At 31.5% G+C, this 23,736-nt stretch overlaps 1 long non-coding RNA gene across 6 annotated transcripts in view; it reads right to left on the reverse strand.

Moving 5' to 3' along the window:
* LOC141560912 (uncharacterized) overlaps positions 1-23,736 on the reverse strand; it is a 506,908-nt gene that overhangs the window by 54,924 nt on the left and 428,248 nt on the right. For 2 of the 6 annotated variants that reach the window (XR_012487888.1, XR_012487894.1), the window contains one exon: positions 11,103-11,900. The exons of 2 other annotated variants lie outside the window; for them this stretch is intronic. This is a non-coding gene — a long non-coding RNA (uncharacterized LOC141560912). Of the gene's footprint in view, positions 1-11,102; positions 11,904-23,736 lie in introns of those variants that run through there. 2 more of the 6 variants (XR_012487890.1, XR_012487893.1) reach the window with 1 other exon arrangement.

Here is a 23,736-nt window from a genome sequence, read left to right on the forward strand (position 1 = left end):
TTAACTACTCTCAGATTTGCAGCCTGAAGACTGAACAATGGCCAAATTTCCCTCTTTGGCATTGGAAGTCATTTAAAATTAAAAGCATAGTGACAAAAAAGGAATTTAAGGCTGAAAGACTTCTTGAAAAGTTCTATATAATCTCTTATCTCCTAGTTGGTGTAGCCTATAGATACATCTTGTATGTATGTGTGTATGTGCATATTTGAGTCCATTTTTATGGATGACATCATACCAACAAATAGTAGGAAAGAGTTAAATATAAATACATGACTTCATTCTGTCAAGGTAGAATAATGAATCAACATTCGGCTAGAGGAAAGTAACATAGAAAGCAGCTGGTATAGTCACATTATTTATCAGATGAAGCAACATTCTTTGAACTAAAAAAAAGTGAAATGGAAAATTATCTATCTGATTAGATATTTTGAACTTCCATGCCTGTTCAGGGAAACACTATCCTTAAAGCTAGCTTGTTAACAAAAAGTAGAGTAACACTTTGGGGAATATATCTCTACCTATCTTATTTCTTCTAATCATTGTCCCCCTTTCACTGGAGAATTACCCATTATTCAGCAACATATGGATGAAACATTTCTTCAGTAATCATGTCTGAGCAAAGTAATCATTCTCTCATTAACCAATTATTTCTGAGAATCAAACGAAACAGACATATTTGCTAAGACAATTTACTTTAATAAACCCTATGGAACCAGACCTAACATATCTTCTGTTCAAATGGTTTAATTCAAAGATCATAGTGTAGATGACAGAGGAAATTTCTTGGTTTTTGCTAATATGCAATCTTAGAAATCATGCCAGAGATGGAATGCATACTGAATTTTAACTGGGAGAGGAGCATGAGAAGAAGACAAAGAAAAAATGAGTATAATTCATTACTGGTTGACCTCTTCTGCTTGAAGAGGATTCTTTTCCTCTGTTCTCTTCTGTATCCTGCATTTAACATATGCTATTTATTGCAGCCCTGAAACTTTCTGTAAAATTGTCAGAGATTTTGTGTGTGTATGTATACACACACACACACACACACACACACACACACACACACACACACACACACATATATATATATCCCAACCAAAGAAATGATGAATGCACATATTATAGAGTTCATCAGGATTGATCTTATTAAAATGAGCTATGAAATAAATAAATCACCAAAGAACTTCTTTCTTTTCAGGAAAGTAAATGCCAATTTATATCACAATGTTGTAAAATATAAATCCCAATTTATATATTTTACATGGAGCTTGGAAATCACTCCCCAGATCAATGGACCCAAACCAAATTAATATCACTTTGAGAACTCTATCATCATAGTCAGTCTGACTAAAGAGAAATGAGATGCTATAACAAAAAGGTAAGCAGACTCAGAATTGCGATTTTAATTTTGAGTTATGAAGGCTGTTAAGCACTCCTTTCAGTCTGTAATAATGTTTGAACCCTTCTGCAAAGTTAGCAAAAGATCTCATGACAGTTTATACCATTTCTTCCTTGGATGGGAGAGGCTACCAGCAAAGGGCCTTCTAGACAGGATATATGAGACACCACCCAGTCTTACTCTTACTATGAATTATGGATTGTAAGAAAAAAAAAAAGAAAACAAAAAAACAAAAACATTGGGGCCTAAAGCTTCCATAGAGCTGACAGTGGTGCAATAAAGAACATGCCTTCTTTTCTTGGATTTTTCATGGACTTTTTATGGTCACCAATTATGCTCAGGTATAATTATTGGGGTGCTTAGAAACCTTCAGTTAAAATCTTTATAGTAATTCTATTTTATAGCTTTTTACATACAAAACATATACATGGGTAATTTTTCAGCATTGACCCTTGCAAAAACTTCTGTTTCAACTTTTCCCCTCCTTCCCTCCACACCTCTCTCTCCTAGATAGAGGGTAGTCCCATACATGTTAAATATGTTAAAAGTATATATATAACAATAATTCTTCAGAACTTAGCCCTTCTTTACCCCATCTCAGATGACAATTTTATCTGAACTCAAAATGAAATATGTTCTTGTTCTTTGCAACTGCTAGAATGATTTACACAATTCCTTTTCTGCATATTTACACATGCTAGTATGCATTTATGCTACTCTGATTATGTTATACATAAATAAAATTTGGGTATTCTAACTCTATGAAATAGTGGCAATCAGATTAATTCAATCAAGAGAGAAAAATATTCATCCATGTCTCTAGTATAGTCAGAAAAGCTTGCTTTTACTCCCATATCATTTTCAAACATAATGTATGTGTGACCTTGGAGAAGTCCCTTAGTATCTCTCATTTAAATTTTCTCATTTGTAAAATGAAAAAGTTGGGCTAGATTAGAAATTCTTAACGTAGAGTTTACTAATGAACTTGCACTTTTATAAATATAGATTGAGATATTTATAAGTATGTAGACATAAATATATGCTTACATGGGGAACCTAGATAGTGAAGCAGATAAGAGTCCTGTGCCTGGAGTCACAAGACTCATTTTCCCAATTTCCAAATTTTCTTTAAAACTGACCTCAAATACAAGTTTTATGACCCTGAACAAGTTTAATGCTATTTTCCCCAGTTCCTTATCTTTATTATGAACTTGAGGGGATATAAGAGTTAAAGATAGAAATTCATGTGTTGTGTAAAACTTTTGAGCACAAGTCAGTAAGGACCAGAATTTATAGGATTATACTTTCCAAACCTAAAACAGTGCAATTGTTTATAGAATCCCTTAAGAGATACATAACAGATTTTGATATACTTACACATAACCTGAGAAGAGGTATGCTAATAACAATAAATGAAAATGATGATAATAAATAACTACTACTTTTACTAATAATAATTTATACAAATGTTTAAGATTTGCAAAACAAGTTGTAGATGCACAGGGCACCAAGCATCTTTATAATCAATCCTTGACTTTTCATAACTTTGACAATGTTCTCTAAACATTTTCATTGAACAGAAACAGAAGGCTGTTTTCTAAAAATTTGCCTCATTTCACTGAAATTCTACTTTAGCTCTTTAACAAAGTTTCCTTGTTACTAACGCTTATTTCTGGGTCAGAGAGATTTTTCTACTGAGATCAGGATTGTGTCTGTCCCTGTTCAGGTGCCAAAATGTCAAGTCCAGGCTAGCTCCTCTAAAGGGCTCAGAATAAGTCCTTGCCCCACGTTTGGGTGCCAAATTGTGAAGTCCTATCATCTCTAGATTATAATTCTTCTCTGGGAGGAAGTTTCTTTTCTGTATAATCTTTTCCTCTGTGAGCAGGTTTCTTGGGAGGCTTCTGGAGCCTTCCCCTCCAAAAGTGTGGGATTGCTGACTTGTGAATCCATGGGACATCTTCTTTTTGACTCAATCTAGACTGTCCTTCAGACTCAATGTTGACTTTTTTTGTCCTCCCAGAGAATGGGCTTGTGGGTACTGCAGGGACTTGTGTGAACTCCTTACTGACCAATGAACTTGCTTCTTTAAACTATTCCTTCAAAGGTGTAGACCCCCTTAAAGATTTGAACTAAAGGTGTGAATTCTGAGCTAGAGAATTGTTAAGTACCAACTTAGCACTTAGTAAGAACCTAACATCTATGCCCAAAAGGCTATCAAACTGAGCACATCCTTTGATGCAGTATGTCTCTACTGGGCCTGTATTGCCAACAATTATAAAAAAAGGAAAATAACTCAAATGTGCAAAATTGTTTGTAGGAGCCTTTTTTTGTAGTGGCAAGAAACTGGATATTGAAGGAACGCCCATTAGTGGAAAAATGGCTGAATGAGTTACGGTATATGAATTTTATGGAATATTATTGTTCTATAAGAAATGATCAGGAGATGATTTCAGAAATGATTGGAGAGATTTACACAAATTTAGTAAAGTAAGTAGAACCAAGAGAATATTGTTCACAACAACAACAATATTATACAAAGATCATTTTTGATTGATATGCTCTTTTCAACAGTGAAGTGATTCAGGCCACTTTCAATGGTCTTATGATGTAAACCATATGCTTCCAAAGAGAGGACTGTGGGGACTGAGTATGGTTTACCCTATAATATTTTTGCTTTTTTGTTGTTTCTTCCTTTCATTTTCTTTTCTTTCTCATTTTTTATCCTTTTCATCTGTTTTTTCTTAGGCAGTATCACAATTGTGGAAATATGTATAAAAGAATTACACGTGTTTAACATATATTGAATTATTTGCCATCTGTAGGAGGGGTGAGAAAAGGGAGGGAAAAATTTACAGCACCAGATTTTGCAAGGATGAATCTTCAAAACTATACACATGTTTTGAAAATATTTTTTAAAAGCAAGAATAATAAAAGAAATTGATCTGAATCATTAAATTCCATAAAGCATTATTCATTTTATCAAAAAAGTACCAAAAAGCAAGTTCATAGGAAAATAAAAAGCAGCTCAACAAAAAATATAAAGCTCATATTTATAATAATTAACCCAAATCTCTAGAACCTTAGTTCAATTTGAAACTACATAGTAACTTAGAATCAAATCAGGTAGCACAAACATAAAATTAATATAATCAAATATAAATTTTTGAATATAATTTTATGGCAATATTAACCTATTTCTTATTAGAAACGAGAAAATAACTTAGAAAGGAGCAAATGACAAAATTTATGGCATGTATAACAGAAATAATTGACATTATAAAAAAAAGCTTAAAGTTATGTTGTTGAATCTCCTCAAAGAAGTGAAAAAAAGAACATTTAATTGGATATACAAAATATTAAATGAAGGTAAATCTAGATCAACACATGCAGAAAGCAGTAATATCAAAAGGACATATATATTCAAGTAAATTCAAGTTAAAAGTTATGTTTTAATTATTTCCCATGTTCCAAGCAAAGTATTGCTTTAGGGATACTGATGAAGGCAAAAACAATCTCTTCCCTGAAAAACTAATGATGAAGAAATCAAATAAATATTTACATATAAGGTATATGCAAGACTTATGAGAGCTATCTAAAAATAAAGAAATTAGCAGACTCCTTTGCTTATGGCATCTAATGTGAGATATATATACATATATATATATATATATATATATATATATATATACATATATATATATGTATATATATATATATATATGTATATCTTTTCTTATCAAGGCCATGGTATCTTTTTTTTTCAAACTATGTATATATTTTATTGAAACATCCTGTATAATTAAGGACTAAATATATAGTTTGTGAATTTCATTTTTTATATTTTAAAAATATTTTTAGAAGGATCTTATTTCTGATTTTTTTTTCTTTTTTAAATTAATTTAATAATTATAATTTTTTGACAGTACATATGCATGGGTAATTTTTTTACAACATTAACCCTTGTACTCACTTCTTTTCCTAATTTTCTCCTCCCTCCCTTTATCCCATCCCCTAGATGACAGGCAATCCCACACATGTTAAATGTGTTACAGTATATCCTATATAAAATGTATGTGTGTAAACTGAATTTCTTGTTGCACAATAAGAATTGAATTCAGAAAGTAAACGTAACCTGGGTAGAAATACAATGATTTACACTCAATTCCCAGTGTTCCTTCTCTAGGTGTAGCTGATTCTGTCCATCATTGATCAACTGGAACTGAATTATATCTTCTCTATGTTGAAGATATCCACTTCAATCAGAATACATCGTCATACAGTATTGTTGTTGAAGTGTATAATGATCTCCTGGATCTGCTCATTTCACTCAGCATCAGTTCATGTAAGTTTCTCCAAACCTCTCTGTATTCATCCTGCTGGTCATTTCTTACAGAGCAATAATATTCCATACCATTCATATACCATAATTCTCCATATCCAACCATTCTCCAATTGATGGACATCCATTCATTTTCCAGTTTCTAGCCACTACAAATAGGGCTGCCAAAAACATTTTGGCACATACAGGTCCCTTTCCCTTCTTTAATATTTCTTTGTGATATAGGCCCAGTAGTAGCACTGCTGGATCAAAGGTATGCATAGTTTCATAACTTTTTGGGCATAGTTCCAAACTGCTCTCCAGAATGGTTGGATTCTTTCACAACTCCACCAACAATGCATCAGTGTCCCAGTTTTTCCACATCCCCTCCAACATTCATCATTATTTTTCCTGTCATCTTAGCCAATCTGACAGATGTATAGTTGTATCTCAGAGTTGTCTTAATTTGCATTTCTCTGATCAATAGTGATTTGGAACACTCTTTCATATGAGTGGAAATAGTTTCAATTTCATCATCTGAAAATTGTCTGTTCGTATCCTTTGACTATCAATTGGAGGATGGTTTGATTTCTTATAAATTAGAGTCAGTTCTCTATATATTTTGGAAATGAGGCCTTTATCAGAACCTTTAACTGTAAAAATATTTTCACACTTTGTTACTTCCCTTCTAATCTTGTTTGCATTAGTTTTGTTTGTACAAAAGCTTTTTAATTTGATATAATCAAAATTTTCTATTTTGTGATCTCTAGTTCTCCTTTGGTCACAAATTCCTTCCTCCTCCACAAATCTGAGAGGTAAACTATCCTATGTTCCTCTAATATTTTTATGATCTCATTCTTTATCAAAGCCATGGTATCTTAAGAAATAAACCTCAATTTATGTAGTTTGCATTTCATCTTTTCTCTTCTAGGTGAAATAGTCGGAGATTTTAAGTTTCAAAAGTCAAGAGGGTACCTGACATCTGAGCATGCTGGAGTCAAGAGATTTTAGGCAGTTCAATATAGGTTCACTGATGAGTAAGGAATGACTTTAGTCTAACAGTAACTAAGATGAGGACTCATATGCTTGTTATATCAAATTTTGATGTCAATTTGGTGGTACCAATGTCATATAAAAATCAGCTATGAATACATTATGCAATATGTTGTGATGATGTATTTGTGGATTTGTTCTTGCTCTATATTCAATAAATATATTCCTTTCTGAGATTTAAATGATGTTAAATATTTAAATGGAATTGGAGCACTAGTTACTGGCACTCAATGTGAGGAACACAAATATTGGAGGCTTGAGCTAATGCCATAAGAAGAAAAAAACGCTCCAAACCCTCTATATTATCCTTGAACCCTAAAGATAAGATGGATAAGCATGACCCTGAGAAAGCTATCTCTTCACACAAATATTGATTAACCATCTTTTATATATATATATATATATATATATATATTTACACACACACACACACACACACACAGCATTTTGTGGGAGAGAATATGTATATATGTACAACATGTGTATTGTGGCAGAGGATAACACTGAAAGTAGTCTAAGTTGCCTGGAGAATAGAGTACATGAAAGGAAATAGAAGGAGATGACAAGATACACAGTTCATTTAAATTAAATGTGGAAGGAACCATTAACTGTCAAAGAATCCATATCCCTTTTATTTTAGATGAACACAAAGTGGTTCCAGTTGAATAAATAAAGAAATGAATGAGTGAATAAGTTAATACTTGTTTTGAATGTTATCAATTGCTATGTGCTAGGATGCATGAAAAGTACTGTTAATTATTGTCCTTTGTTCTTCAAGAGGACCAAAATGGCATCACTATGTTTGAGTCAAGTTACAGTGTGTCTTACTGTGGATGCTTAGGCAAATATAAGTTCAGAATACTCTTCCACAGGTTACACACAAGTAGTCCTTTGATGTGGATCCTCTAAATTTGTGCATTTTTCATTTCTTTTGAGCTACTTCAATTTTGCTTTGCTCATTTGAGGCCAAAATTGATGTCAATGGTGATGATGAATGGAGCTACAAATTCATTTCTTTGCCCAAGGTCACGCATTACTTGTCAAAAAGTAATAAACAAAATTGGTATCCAGTTTGTCCAGTTCCAAAGGTAGCATTCTTTATATTACATTAAATTAGGCTTAACAATGGGGGAATTAGCAGATTGTGTAAAATGTTAAATATAGCTATTTTCCAACCATGAACAAATGCTGATTATATCTCTTATTAAAAGTTCTTATCTGAGCAAAGCTTGCTTATGAAAGCAGGAAAAGTTCTGATAAATGCCAGGAGATCCAGATTTTAAGCTTGGTCTACCACATTAAATTACTAGTTTCAAGAAGAACCTTGGAGTCTCTGTCTGGTCAAGACAAAAAGAGAAACACATGGTTTTTAAATTTATAGAAATCTTGGATGGGTCTACAAAAACATAATTACTCTCTTACATTTCAGTAGTTAACAGAGAGGAACAGATATGAGAAAAATACTTTGTTGTAGCCTTGTAGAAGTAAAAAATATATGTACCAGAGATAAATTAAAGTTAGTTGGATAAAGAAGGAGGGTTAGAAATGCATATATTCCCCCAAGATTTTGCTAATTCCTTCTCAGCATGTATTCAGTTGTCTCCTACTCACCAGCCAACATTGTGAAATTCGATTATTTGCTTTCATGGTCCAATCAAATCTAACACAAACCACAATGATTATGTACCCAAGCATTGGGGAGGCAAACACAAAAGCAGAGACATTCACAAGCCTCAAGGAACTAAGATTCTCAAACTGAGTTAAAGTTGACTTGTGTGGAAAAATATGAGGAAGGGGAGAAAACATTATAAAGTACAGGAATAGAGGTGGGGGGATGCAATCTGTTGAACTCTCTTAGGTATGTGGGGGAAGAAAACATGCATATTTCTCTTGTGTAGAAGAATAGCAGAATATCTATGGAGGTGGAGAATGGTAAGAGCTCATAAAATAGACAGGAAGGAACACAGTAAAAAGGAATAGCAGAAAAATAGGGCCTTTAAAGACATCAAAATTACTTTACTAATTTTGAACAGCAAGATTAATATAGATGCTGTAAAGATTTCTGCAAATAATCAAGCAAATCATTATGCAAATTAAGTGAAAAGGGGCTGGGTAATGGTAGGGCTCCCAAGCTACCACTTGTGTCAATCTAGTGCTTTTCAATAGGAAAAGGTTGAGAAGAACTGTTGTTAGCTAAAAATTATGCTGAAAGTTTAATAGATAGCTTATCAAAGTTAACATTAAAATATGCTACATTAAAAGGCAATTAGTAGTATTATTTATCTCTTTAAGCCATTAAAAAGTAAAGTTAAAAACAGAAACATCTGAAATATTTTTTTCCTTTAAAAAAATGTGTAACATTTATAATCCTTAGAAATAAAGAGAGACACAGGTTTGATATCAATCAGTGTCATGACACCATAAAGTAGAAGCAAAATGAGAGGAGACATTACCTTCAAATTGAACTTGGGGGAAAAAAAGTGGAGCATAGCCTGAAAATAACCTAACTTCAACACAATTTTACTTTTGAAAAACTACAATTGGCTTCTCAGAATAGACCAAAATCTATATATTATAATTATAAATTAAGAAGGAAATTTGTGCTTAAAATTTACACATATTTTTAGTTAAATCAGGAATTTTTGCCAAAACAATTGCTTTGAATTTTAGGCCCTGCAAAAAAAAGAATTTAAGAAGAACATAAAAATAATTAAGAAATTAAAAAGAAAAGGAGATGCTAAATTGTTAATAGAGATAGTTTTCTTATCTGACAATTAACAACGAAATCATAGATTCCAGTACTATCCCTAAAGAAATAATTCCTAGAATATGACACACAAAATATTTGGATTATATAAAATTTCACATCACTGGAGGTCCAAATAATATGCCACTCATCATCATTCTGAAGATTTATTATTCCTGCATTTTATTGAAAAAATATTAAGTTCTGGCCTTTCTATGGTTCCTGACATTAGAAACCCAAGTCAATGAGGAATAATTGCACCTTAAATGGGGCAGTCACACACTCTTGGAAGCACTTGCGGCATCAATAGTGAGCACCCTTGCATTAACATATTTCTGCCTATAAATACCCAGTGACAATATGCAAAAATTCCAGAGGGTAACACAGTTTTTTAATAAGACATGCTTATTGTTATTAACTTGTGTTCAAATCATAGTGCATCATAGAGAAGGGAGTATGAATGTATCTCTATATGAAGTGGTCATCCCATTATCCTCTGTTTGAAATACCACAAAAATGACTATCCGATAATTAATAGTTTAATCTATGACCCACAATATTTAAATATAATAGCTAATACTACAAGGCAGATAACAACTTAATCATTGATCTGGATTTCACAATCATTTGATTTGCATAATGGTGCAATTTCTTTCACTCCCTTCCATACCACTAGCTGAGATTTCCCCCTGATATTTGATGAACTCAATTAATACTCATTGCTTAACTTATTAAATTATATTTTCTTTGTGGAATAGGTTATAATAATATTCATTTTTCTCCCCTTCTACTTTCTTCTCTATTTCAAAAGTAGTTCTTAATCTGTTATACTAACTCACTCTTAATGCTATATTTATTGACCTTATAGATTATTTATTTTATAACATTTTGTACAAAAGAGTCTGAATTCAAGATAAATTATGCCCAAGAATTTACTTTGTCGATTCCTTTTTTATTATTTTCGAGGAAGGCTTGATCAGGCAATCAGATTTGTTAGGCTTAATCTCCCATTTGTGGACCTGTGTTGACTAGCTTTAATTAAATTCTAAATTTCTAGATGTTTCACTGCTCTAATCCTAATTAGCTTAGTTCACTCATTTTAGATGTATATATGATTTCATATATCAAATACAAAAACAAAGCACTATAACTTAAATAAAACATTGAATAATAATTAGAAAGAAAAATTTAAACAATAAAATTATTAAGATTTAATTGCAACTGTTTAAAAAATTCTAAGTAAATGTACTCATTGCTATGAAACAACAAAAAGATAATCTATTTGGAAATACCAAGGTTACTATTTTTAATTATAGTAATGCTAGGAAAATATTACATTTCAATTTAAATGATGAGAATTTTTCAGAGGTATATAATCTTCTGCTTATATATGTAGATCTATCTATTTATCTGTTGTATATATATATATATATATATATATATATATATATATATATATATATATATATATATATATATATATATATATATATATATATATACAGAGAGAGAGAGAGAGAGAGAGAGAGAGAGAGAGAGAGAGAGATGTTTAAAAGTTCTCAACATCTTTCTTCAAGCCTGAATATATCTCTTCTTTCATAATCTGAGTAAAGGGTTATAGATAGATTTTTAAAATGTGTCTATATATGTGTTAAGCGTGACCTTAATTGTTGATTCAGGATTTTAGATTGAAATTTGATCTGGAAAGTGAGTTTTAAAATATGGAAAGAATATTTCCTGCTCACAGTGCACTTTTTCATCCATCCATCTCTCTATTCATATGTCTATTTAATCAATATATTGAACTACTTACATATGTGTGTAATATCAATTTGATCACAAATTTTATTTATATTATTATTTTTTCTTTATTATTTTTTATTAATTTTATAATTATAACATTGTTACAGTACATATGCATGGGTAATTTTATACAACATTATCCCTTGCACTCCCTTTTGTTCAAAATTTTCCACTCCTTCCCTCCACCCCTTCCCCTAGATGGTAGGCATGTATTCCCATACATGTTAAATATGTTATAGTATATCATAGATACAATATATGTGTGCAGAACCGATTTTTTTTTGTTATTGTTGCACAGGAAGAATTGGATTCAGAAGGGAAAAATGACCTGGGAAGAAAAACAAAAATGCATACAGTTTACACTCATTTCCCAAAGTTTCTTCTCTGGATGTAGCTGATTTTGTCCATCACTGATCAATTGGATCTGAATTCGATCTTCTCTTTTTTGAAGATATCCACTTCTATCAGAATACATCCTCATACAATATCGTTGTTGAAGTGCATAATGATCTTCTGGTTCTGCTCATTTCACTCAGCGTCAGTTCATGTAAGTCTCTCCAAGCATGTCTGTATTCATCCTGCTGATCATTTTTTAAAAATTATTTTATTATTTGAATTATTTACAATTATATTATATTTTAAAATTATATGTAATTTAAATCAAATCACTTAAAAGGAATTAAGTATTATTTTTAAATGAATCAAATACATAAAATATTTATCAGTTTTAATTTCTAATAAGATGAATATGAAGCTTAATAGTATTTTCGATAATTTTAAAATGTGTAAAATGGCCCCAAGACTAAGATTTATATAGTAACAAAAATACAAAGAATGATAACTTGGAAAAACTTAACTCAGGTCATTGTATTGGCCAAACCATCCAATAGTTTAATGGAGGAATAACATTGAAAAGCACTGCTTATCTTTTGAAATGGAGTATTAAGGAGTATTTTAAATTAATTTTATAATTATAATTTTTGACAGTACATATGCATGAGTAATTTTTTTACAACATTATCCTTTGTATTAATTTTTCCAAATTTTACCCTCCCTCCCTCCACTCCTTCCCCTAGATGACAGGCAATCCCATACCTATTAAATGTGTTGCAGTATATCCTAGATACAATATATGTGTGTAAATCCAATTTTCTTGTTGCACGATAAGAATTGGATTTTGAAGGTATAAGTAACCTGGTAGAAAGACAGTAGTGCAAACAGTTTACATTCAATTCCCAGTGTTCCTTCTCTGGGTGTAGCTGTTTCTGTCCATCATTGATCAACTGGAACTGAATTATATCTTCTTTATGTTGAATATATTCACTTCAATCAGAATATATCTTCATACAGTATTGTTGTTGAAATGTATAATGATCTCCTGGTTCTGCTCATTTTACTCAGCATGAGTTCATGGAGGCCTCTCCAAACCTCTCTGTATTCATCCTGCTGGTCATTTCTTACAGAACAATAATATTCCATAACATTCATATACCATAATTTACCCAACAATTCTCCAATTGATGGATATCTATTCATTTTCCAGTTTCTAGCCACTATAAAAAGGGCTGCCAAAAACATTTTGGCACACACAGGTCCCTTTCCCCTCTTTAGTATTTCTTTGGGATATAAGCCCAGTAGTAGCATTGCTGGATCAAAGGGTATGTACAGTTTGATAACTTTTTGGGCATAATTCCAGATTGCTATCCAGAATGGTTGGATTCTTTCACAACTCCACCAACAATGCATCAGTGTCCCAGTTTTCCCAAATCCCCTCCAACATTCATCATTATTTTTTACTTTCATCTTAGCCAATCTGACAGATGTGTAGTGGTATCTCAGAGTTGTCTTAATTTGCATTTCTCTGATCAATAGTGATTTGGAACACTCTTTCATATGAGTGGATATAGTTTCAATTTCATAATCTGAAAATTGTCTGTTCATATCCTTTGCCCATTTATCAATTGGAGAATGGCTTGATTTCTTATAAATTGTAGTCAATTCTCTATATATTTTGGAAGTGAGGCCTTTATCAAAACCTTTAACTGTAAAAAATGTTTTCTCAGTTTGTTATTTCCCTCTAATCTTGTTTGCATTAGTTTTGTTTGCACAAAAGCTTTTTTAATTTGATGTAATCAAAATATTCTATTTTATGATCAATAATGATCTCTAGTTGTTCTTTGGTCACAAATTCCTTCCTCCTCCACAATTCTGAGAGGTAAACTATCCTATCTTCCTCTAATTTATTTATGATCTCCTTATTTATGCCTAAATCATGGACCCATTTTGATCTTATCTTGATATGTGGTGTTAAGTGTGGGTCCATGAATTTTATTTATATTATAATTACTTGATTATATGTGTGATTATATAATTACTTATATAATTTTGTGATCAAACTGAGATTAAAACTTTTACCTTTTATCCAACTATTCTGGAGATCAATATGGAAATATGCCCAAAGAGTTATCAAACTGCACATGTTCTTTGATCCAGCAATGTTTCTACTGGGCTTATATCCCAAAAACATCTTAAAGGAAATAAAGAGACTCACATATGCAAAAATGTTTGTGGCAGCCCTTTTTGTAGTGGCAAGATACTGGAAACTGAATGGATGCCATCATTTGGAGAATGGCTGAATAAGTTATGGAAATTTTATATCTCTAAATAGTTACACAAATACAATAGAGAAAGAAGAGATCAAAGAATTGGGCATGAAACTAAAAAATCTAGAAAAAGAACAAACTAGCTCCACAATTCAATACCAAATTAGAAATTCTGAAAGTCAAAAGAGATTAATGAAAAAGTAAGAAAACAATTGAACTAATAAAGAAAACTAAGAGTTGGTTTTATGAAAAATCCAACAAAATAGATAAATTTTAGTTAATTTGATTAGAAAAAGGCATTAACAATATAAACAAAAAACAAGAAAAATAAATCACCAGCATCAAAAATGAAAAAGAGGGGCAGCTAGTTGATGTAAATAGATAGAGCACCAATCCTGAAGTCAAATATGAGTTCAAATATTCAAACCTGAGTTCAAATATGCCCTCAGACACTTAACATTTCCTAGCTGTGTGACGTAGGCAAGTCACTTAACCCCAATTGCCTTAGAAAAAAATGAAAAAGAAATTAAAGCAATAATTAGGAGTTATTTTGCCCAACTGTATGCCAGCAATTCTGACAATGTAATCAAATAAATAAAAATATAAATTGCCCAATTTAGCAGAAGAGGAAATAATTTACTTAAATTGTCCCATTTTAGAAAAACAGAATTGAACAAGCCATCAATGAAATCACTAAGAAAATATCTCCAGAGCCAAATGGGTTTACAAGTGAATTCTACCAAACATTTAAAGAACAATTCCAATACTTTGTAAACTATTTCAAAAAGTGGTTAAAGAAACCCTGTCAAATTCCTTTTATGAAAAAAATATCACACTGATACCTAAACCAGGAAGAGCCAAAACATATAAAGAATTCATGAAACCAATTTTAGGGAGATTAGGGAAACTAATCTCCCTAAAGTATATTGATGTAAAATTTTAAAATAAAATGTTATCAACAACTTATAGCAGATTAATACACTATGACCAAAGGGATTTATACCAGGAATTCAGGACTGGTTCATTATCAGGAAAACTATTACCATAGTTGACCATATCAATAATAATACCAACAGAAATCATTGATCACTTCCTGAAAAAAATTCCAAAACTCCCACGAATGTTATAATCAAAATCCAGAGCTTCCACATTAAGGAGAAAATGTTGTAAGAAGCCAGAAAGAAACTAGTTAAGTATTGTGGAACAACAATCAGGATAACACAAAATTTAGGAACTTCTACATCAAGGATTGCAGAAATTAGAATATGATGAGCTAAAAGATAAAGTGGCTAGAATTGCCTAGCTATTAACAAGAATCACCTACCCAGCAAAACTGAGTATAATCCTTTGGGGGAAAAGGTGGATATTCAATAAAATAGAAAATGTACAAGTATTCTTGATTGAAAGATCAGAGGTTGAGTAGAAAATTTGATTTTCAGGTACAAGATTCAAAAGAAATATAAAAGGGTAAATATGAAAGAAAAATCTTAAGGGGCTTAATAAGTTAAAAATATTTACTTTCTTACATGGAATAATGATTTTTGCAACTCATAAAAACTTTTTTTATTATTAGAATTGTAAGGAGTATATATAGACAGAAGGTACAATTGTGAATTGAATATAAAGGGATGCTATCTAAAACAAAATTAAGGGGCGAGAGATGAATATAGAAGGGAGAAAGGAGAAGAGAGAATTAGAATGGGGTAAATTATCTCATAAAAGAGGCAACAAAAAGTTTTCAATGTGCCGGGAGAGAAGGGGGAAGTAAAGAAGAGTGAATGAAACTTACATCAGAATTGGCTTAAAGAGAAAAAATATATATATTCTCAACTGGATATTAAAATCTATCTTACTTTATAGATTAACCAAAACACTTTCGAAAAGGAACAGAGCAAAAATAGAGAGAGAATAGAATAACTATGGTGAATGTGCAGAACAGCATGGAGGTAAATAAAGTAAGCAAAAGTAATTATGAAAACAAGTTTAAACAAGAACCATTCTTCAATGATATACTGGTTCAAAAGATATGAAAAGGTTTTCAGATGAAGTAATCAAAGCTATCTATAACTATATGAAAAATGCTCTAATTTATTATTGATTGGAAAATTAAAATTTAAATTATTCTGAGGAACTAACTCATATGGTTTGGCTAATAGGATAGAAAAGAAAATGAGAAATGTTGGATGGGATATAGGAAAAATATGACATTAATACACTATCTTTTTTGCTGAAGCAATTGGAGTTAAGTGATTTGCCCAGGGTCAAACAGCTAGGACTAATACAGTATTGGTGGAGTTGTGAACGGATTCAACTATTTTATATAGCAACATGATATTCTTTCCAAAGGACTATTATACCAACACTAGGTCTATATCTCAATGGGGATAAAAAACAAAAAAAGGAAAAGGTTCTAGATATATAAAATATTTATGGCATCTCTTTTTTTGTGGTAAATGATTAGAAAGTGAAGTGATGCTCATCTTAAACAAAGTGTAGTATGTAGTTATGATGGAATATAACTGTGCTGTAGAAAATGATGAGCAAGATGCTCTCATAAAAAGAAAAGAAAAAAACTTAGAAAGACTTACATGAACTGATGCAAAGTGAAATTCCCTGTATACAAAACATATAACTTGGTAAGATTATTAGTTATGAATGACTTAGTTATTCTAAGCAATACAAGACAACTCTGAAAAATTGATGATGAAAAATGTTATTCCATTCCCAGAGAAAGAATTGATGGTGTCTGAAAACAGATTCAAGCATACTTTTTTACTTTATATTTCTTGAAAAAAATTTGGGGAAAACATGTTTCTTTTACAACATGCCTATTATGGAAATGTATTGCACAGCTACACATGTATAACCTATAGTAAATTGCTTGTATAGTAAATTGGGTGAGAAGGAAGGAAAGAAGAAAATTTGGAACTCAAAAGTTCTAAAAATCAATGGTGGAAAATTTTCTTATATTTAATTGTCACTTTCTATCCTCCTGAAATTGTACCATAGCCTCTGTGGTCAACTTTTATAAATGGGGCTGCTGGCCCAGTGCAGGATTGACAGTCTATAATTCAAACTAGTTAACTATAAGCTCAACTAATTTGCAAATATATATGCATATATGTATATATGTATATACATATATATGTATGTATATATGCATATATGTGTATATATGCATATATGTATATGTGTATATATATTTATGTTCATACATATGCGTATATATTTCTATTATATGTACACAGATATATTACATGGCATCATCAAAAATAATGTAAATACTATGATAACAGGACTTTTCATTTTTATCTTTATATTCCCATCATTAGTACATAGTCAGAAGTTTATAAATGCTTAATAATTAGCTGACTAATTAGTTATGATTTTACTGAAGTATTATTTTAAACCTTTTCTAGTTCTTTTTTTACTCATTTTCATGGGGTCTGCAAAGCAAGAAATGATTTCTTGATACAGTAAAATAAAAATAATAATCAGTGCAGTATTTCTACATTTACATTATCACAGTTTTAAAATCTTCTTTATTGTACTTTAAAATGAAATATTCAGATTCAAAGATTCTGTCCAAAATAGATAAATAAATTATTTGTAGAACTATATAATTATTTGTGTGTATGTGTATGTCTGTTGTGTTGAGGGGATCAATTATTTAGGCAATAAAGTATTCAGTCAGCATTAGATCTGCATTAGTAGTTAAAGAAGACAAAAGAATTTTAGGGGAAAGAATATTACTGTCATACAATTATAGTGTCATTGCATATATGAGGTAGGGATAGAGGAAAGAAACAGTTAATCACTTTCTATAGACTTGGACTAATACTGGTCTTATTTCCTTGAATAGATTTTCCCTTCATGTGCCTTGTACAATGAAAATGCAGATCTCCAAAAGTGTATATAAACGGAAACAAAACTGAAGTGTTATGTAAAAAGATTTCTCTCTTATAGTTTATACAATTGCTGAATCTAGTTAAGCCGTATAAAAATATATCAACTACTCTTTTCATCCTTATAATCATTTCTAAGACTTTTCACTCTCCATAGTTTCTCCTATACTTTATTATCGGGTAAACATTGTGTACAATTTTTTTCAATTTTTTTTGATTCTTTGATCCTGAGCTGATCAGGATTTAGTTAATGCTAACCTGACTCTGACTCCAGCTTCCATTCAATCCCTTTTCCTTTTGTGGGCAATAAATAAAAGAATACATTTAATTTTGCATAATCTACCATTTTGTCAATAAATTACCCTTTCCTTTCCTTTAACATACTAATGTCTCTGCTTCTGACCTCTTATTCCTCAGTTCTTTGAAAAGTGTTCCAAGATTTATCCAAACTTTTCTGCAATTTTCCTTTCATTTTCAACTTTGCTTTCCTTCTATATTTTCACACCCGAATTCATTCTATAATCTCCCCAGTTCTTTTCACTACATCATGTTTTATATTTCATGTATTTTTCTCTCTTGCCCTTGATTACTTTCTGCATTCCCTTATATATTCATGTTGACTTTTTTTTTCTCCTACTCAGAGTGTATTTATTGTTATGTGACACTCATAACCCTTGGGTATACATTAATTTGTCATTGAACATTTTCCATTTCACCTCTTTGGCCTTTGTAGAATTCCATTACTTTGTCCCATTGGATTGTTCCCACTCCTATCGTACTGTTTCAAAAAAAATACACTTCTAAATCCAACATCATTATTATTCACTATTTGGACAACAGCTGGACAGTTTATTTGTTCAGTCTCACTTTGTTGTTAGGTAAGGGCATACATTATTGACCTAGACACTAAGCTGTATACCAATCAAAACCCATCTGTATACCTTATACTCGAGAGACAGAAACTTACATTATAGATTTTATTAAAGTTCATTCTGGGATCATACTATGACAGACTTAGAGGTGGAAAGAACCTTAGAAGTTTACTCAACTAAACTAAAAGGAAATATGGTGACATATTAATGTTATTCCTCTTTGTGATCTCTATATCCCTGCCAAAGTGGACAATAATCTGTTCTCTAAATTCTTTATATCATCTCTTGCAACAATTTGTTCATACTGGATGTCATTCATATTCCATTAATCTCTGTCTTTTAGAGCCCTTATCTTTCTTTAAGATTTACATAAAGTGTCTTCTCTTTCCCTTAAAAGTATTCTCTTCTTGAAAAATTCCTGCAGCACCAAGTTTGGTTCTCTTATGCACATCTCCATCTTGGAGTATGCTTATCCGTATTGATAAATAGATCTCAAATAATATTTTCATCACTTTATGATGTGGAATTATGTTACATTGAACATTTATGTTGACTACTCCACTATAGAGAAGTCTTCCCATAACCTAGAACTCAGAACATTGTCTTCTCTGATTTTCTGTGGTTGTTGTATATAACACATAGAGTGAATGTGGCTCATGATGTTAGCTTGGAGAGTGGATTTTAAAGAATAGTATATTCCAATTATTTTAGGAAGATTACTTTAAAATATCATAAATCCTATAAAAGACTTTGGACCTGGTACAATAAATACTAAAGCTACATGTAGTTGGGATGAGTCAAATGTCAAGAGCAAGGTGGACAAAATGGCTTGGTCATCTTTATATCCAATAATATTTGGCATTTATTGGGACATAAATATATTCAAAATATAACATAAAAAGCAACAAGCCGGGATCTAACATCTGCACATTCTTACAGTGCATACAACCTATGAAAATAGATGCTCACAAGGAGACAGAAGCAGTAGGTGACAATGAACATAAGGCCACTGCTTGTTCAAGCTCTAGGTTAGATGCTACTTGATTTACATAACTCATCAATAGCAGAAGAATGGTAGGACTGGTTAAGTCAGAAGTGCAGGAAGAATGGGAATATTTAATGTGATTCCAAGTGTGTATAGAATTCATGGGGGTGGGGGCTGTATGTGCATAGGATTATAGGTATAAATTCCATATACACATCATTTAGGAGAATCTTCATATAAGATATGCATGTCAACATTGGTTGTCCAAATACATAGAAACCAGTAGTGGGTAAAAAGAAATCTTTAGAATCTGAACTACTTTAAATGTGCACCTTGAGAGTAGCAAAAGAAAAGTTAAGATTGGGCATTTATTTCATTTATTGCCAAAATTTAATAAATAGCTACAATTATATCTATTCTGTCATTCAAATATCTCTGGCTAAGGGATATAAGGCTGATGTTGGTCAAACTGCAGGAGGAAGGAAAGCTTTCATTTATACTCATCAGCTAGATATTTTGCAATCAAATGTTAGTTTTATAAAAGAACATCACTAATGGTAAATAACAAATGAACTAATTTAACCAAGCAAATAAAAGTCAGAGAAATTTCAAAAGATTAGAATGTATCAAAGAATACATAATCATACATAATTTTTCTTCTATGGGAGCAAGATTCAATCAGTTCAAAGAGAGGGGGCTCAAATTTTAGCCAAAGAATTTCATTCTACTAGGAAATTAGGAACATGCTGGTTTCTATATTTGTTTTTTAAGATGTCTCTTTGCCAAAAGTAATTAGAATCATCAATAGATCCCACTCAAAAAGCTTTTCCCCAACTTCATCAGTGTCACCTTAGTATTATCTCCACAAATGGGGAGAGTGACATCTCTTTTTACCTACATGTGATTATTTAGTCATTTTAGTTGTGTCTGATTTTTTTGTGACCCCATTTGGAGTTTTCTTGAGAAAGAAACTAATTTTATTTGCCAGTTCTTTCTTCAGTTCATATTACAAGGAGGATCTGAGAAAATCATGGGAGATATAAAAATTTTAAAAATGAAATCCCATGCCTTCACAGAGTTCAAATTTTTATATATGAGGGAGAGCCACAGCATACATGTTTAGGTGTTTCTCAAAGAGAATTCCCAATCACACTTGAAAAGTTTCAATAAAGTTTGTGAAAGCAAGGTTTCTGAATGATTTTGAAGTATTTTGTATGCTGTAATGTAGGTGGGCAGCTAGCTGAGGATAAAGAGTTACTAAGGAGAGAGGATCTAGTCTGAAGTCAGCAAGTCTTATCTTCATGAGTTCAAATCTGAGACCAGATTTTATTTACTAGTTGTGTGACTCTGGGCAATTCATTTATCTCTGATTCTCTCAGGTCTTCATCTGGAATAGGAGCTGAAGAAGGAACTGACAAACAAAATTATTTATATCCAATCAAGCTAGAAAGGTTTTATGTCTAGGACCAGTGACTTGACTACTTGCATGTTGTTCAATGAAAAAAGGCTTAAGTTATGAAGGGAAACTAAGCATATCACTACCCATAAACTGATGGATATTTTTGACTCATGAAATTATTTAAGGAAAGATGTCATTGTTATTGTTGGAATGAGTGCACACATGGATGAAATGGAAGAATTTTTTTTTCTTTTCCTCAAGATATTGCTTATTCTACTCGTGTCCAATAATGACTTCATGGTTAGAATACAGAATTTTGAATGGCCCGAGTTATCTTCATTTTCATTGACCTTATTTAACATATATTATACATATATTATATGTATGTTATATACTTATGTTATATAGATGTTGACATTAGGCTAACAGTTGGCATAACAACTTTATTTCACAACCCTAATCTCAAATATTTGTTGCTTTTCCTTAAAAAAAATCTAATATTTGTGTTAAAATTTTATTTAGCATTTTAAGTGCAATGTGGGGGTATTTTAAAGAAAGTTAGCTCAACTACTCTTGGAATGCTAAAAATCTTTTTTTCTGATGCTTTCCCCCAAGTTTGGGAATTTACAATTCTAAGACTCTGGCCATGTTACTTTCCATTTTCACCTACTAAAATTATCTAATAATTCTTGCTTTTCTCAAATTTTTTTCTTTAACTTCTGCTTATTTCAATAAGCTGTATCTAACTGTTCAAATATGAAATAATGTTGTATTTGTTTTTCATTTGTTTTTCTTTCTTACTTCCCAGCAAAGAAACTATATGTGGTAGTAGCTTTAAAAAAAAAAGTACTGCTTTTTCCTCAATGAAAAAGAAATAATAGCAAACCCTTTTGCTTAGCATTTTGGAAAGTTTTAGAGCCCATGCTACTGAAAGAGAGGTACTGTTTTCTGTTTAGACCATTTTATTTGGTTAAAAGGAATGATGTCCATGCCAGTGATCACATCATTCTTACTTTTTTTTAATTATACCTTTTTATTTAAAAGATATATGCATGGGTAATTTTACAGCATTGACAATTGCCAAAACTTTTGTTCCAATTTTCCCCCCTTCCCCCTATCCCCTCCCCCAAATGGCAGGTAGATCAATACAAGTTAAATATGTTAAAGTATAAATTAAATACTATATACATATATATATGTATATATATGCACATATATATGTATATACATATATATGTATATATACACATATATACATATATATATATATACACACACACACACATGTCAAAACAGTTATTTTGCTGTACAAAAAGAATCGAATTTTGAAATAGTGTACAATTAGCGTGTGAAGGAAATCAAAAATGCAGGCAGACAAAAATAGAGAAATTGGAAATTCTGTATAGGGATTCAGAGTCATCTCCCAGAGTTCTATTGCTGGGTGTAGCTGGATCAGTTCATTACTGCTCTATTGGAACTGATTTGGTTCATCTCATAGTTGAAGTGGTCCACATCCATCAGAAATGATCATCATATATTGTTATTAAAGTATATAATGATCTCCTGGTCCTGCTCATTTCACTCAGCATCAGTTTACGTGAGTCTCTCCAGGCCTTTCTGTAATCATGCTGTTGGTCATTTCTTACAGAACAATAATATTCCATATTATTCATATACCACAATTTATTCAGCCATTCTCCAATTAATGGGCATCTACTTAGTTTCCAATTTCTGGCCACTACAAAAAGGGCTGCCAGAAACATTCTTATACATACAGGTCTCTCCCTTCTTTAAAATCACTTTGGAATATTAGCCCAGTAGTAATACTGCTGGATAAAAGGGTATGCACAGTTTGATAACTTTTTCAGCATAGTTCCAAATTGCTCTCCAAAATGGCTGGATGTATTCACAATTCCACCAACAATGTATCAGTGTCCCTGTTTTCCCAAATCCCCATCAAAATTGTGCATTATCTTTCCCTGTCATTCTGTCCAATCTGACAGGAGTGAAGTGGTATCTCAGAGTTCTCTTAATTTGCATTTCTCTGATTAATAATGATTTGGAGCATTTTTTCATATGGATAGAAATAGTTTCAATTTCTTCATCTGAGATTTGTCTGTTCATATATTTGACCATTTATCAATGGGAGAATGGCTTGATTTCTTATAAATTAGAGTCAATTTTCTATCAGAACATTTGACTGTAAAAAGGTTTTCCCAGTTTATTGCTAGACTTCTAATCTTATCTTCATTAGTTTTGTTTGTACAAAAACTTTTCAATTTGATACAATCAAAATGTTCTCTTTTGTGATCAATAATGATTTCTAGTTCTTCTTTGGTCATAAATTCCTTCCTCTTTCACAGGTCTGAGAGGTAAACTATCCTATGTTCCTCTAATTTATTTATAATCTCATTCTTTATGCCTAGGTCATGAAACCATTTTGAGCTTATTTTGATGTATGGTGTTAAATGTGGGTCAAGCATGCTTACTTTTTAAAGCTAGTGAGAGAGGGGTGGAGCCAAGATAGGGGAGAGCTGTAATGTCTTCTGACCTTTTTCTCAAAAAGCAGCAGATTAAGCCTCTAAACTAGCTTTAAAGGGACAGAACTCACAAATATTTGGAGTACAATACATTTCTAGAAGAAGATACC

This window comes from Sminthopsis crassicaudata, chromosome 3 (genome assembly GCF_048593235.1).
Source record: "Sminthopsis crassicaudata isolate SCR6 chromosome 3, ASM4859323v1, whole genome shotgun sequence".
NCBI classification, from domain to species: domain Eukaryota; kingdom Metazoa; phylum Chordata; class Mammalia; order Dasyuromorphia; family Dasyuridae; genus Sminthopsis; species Sminthopsis crassicaudata.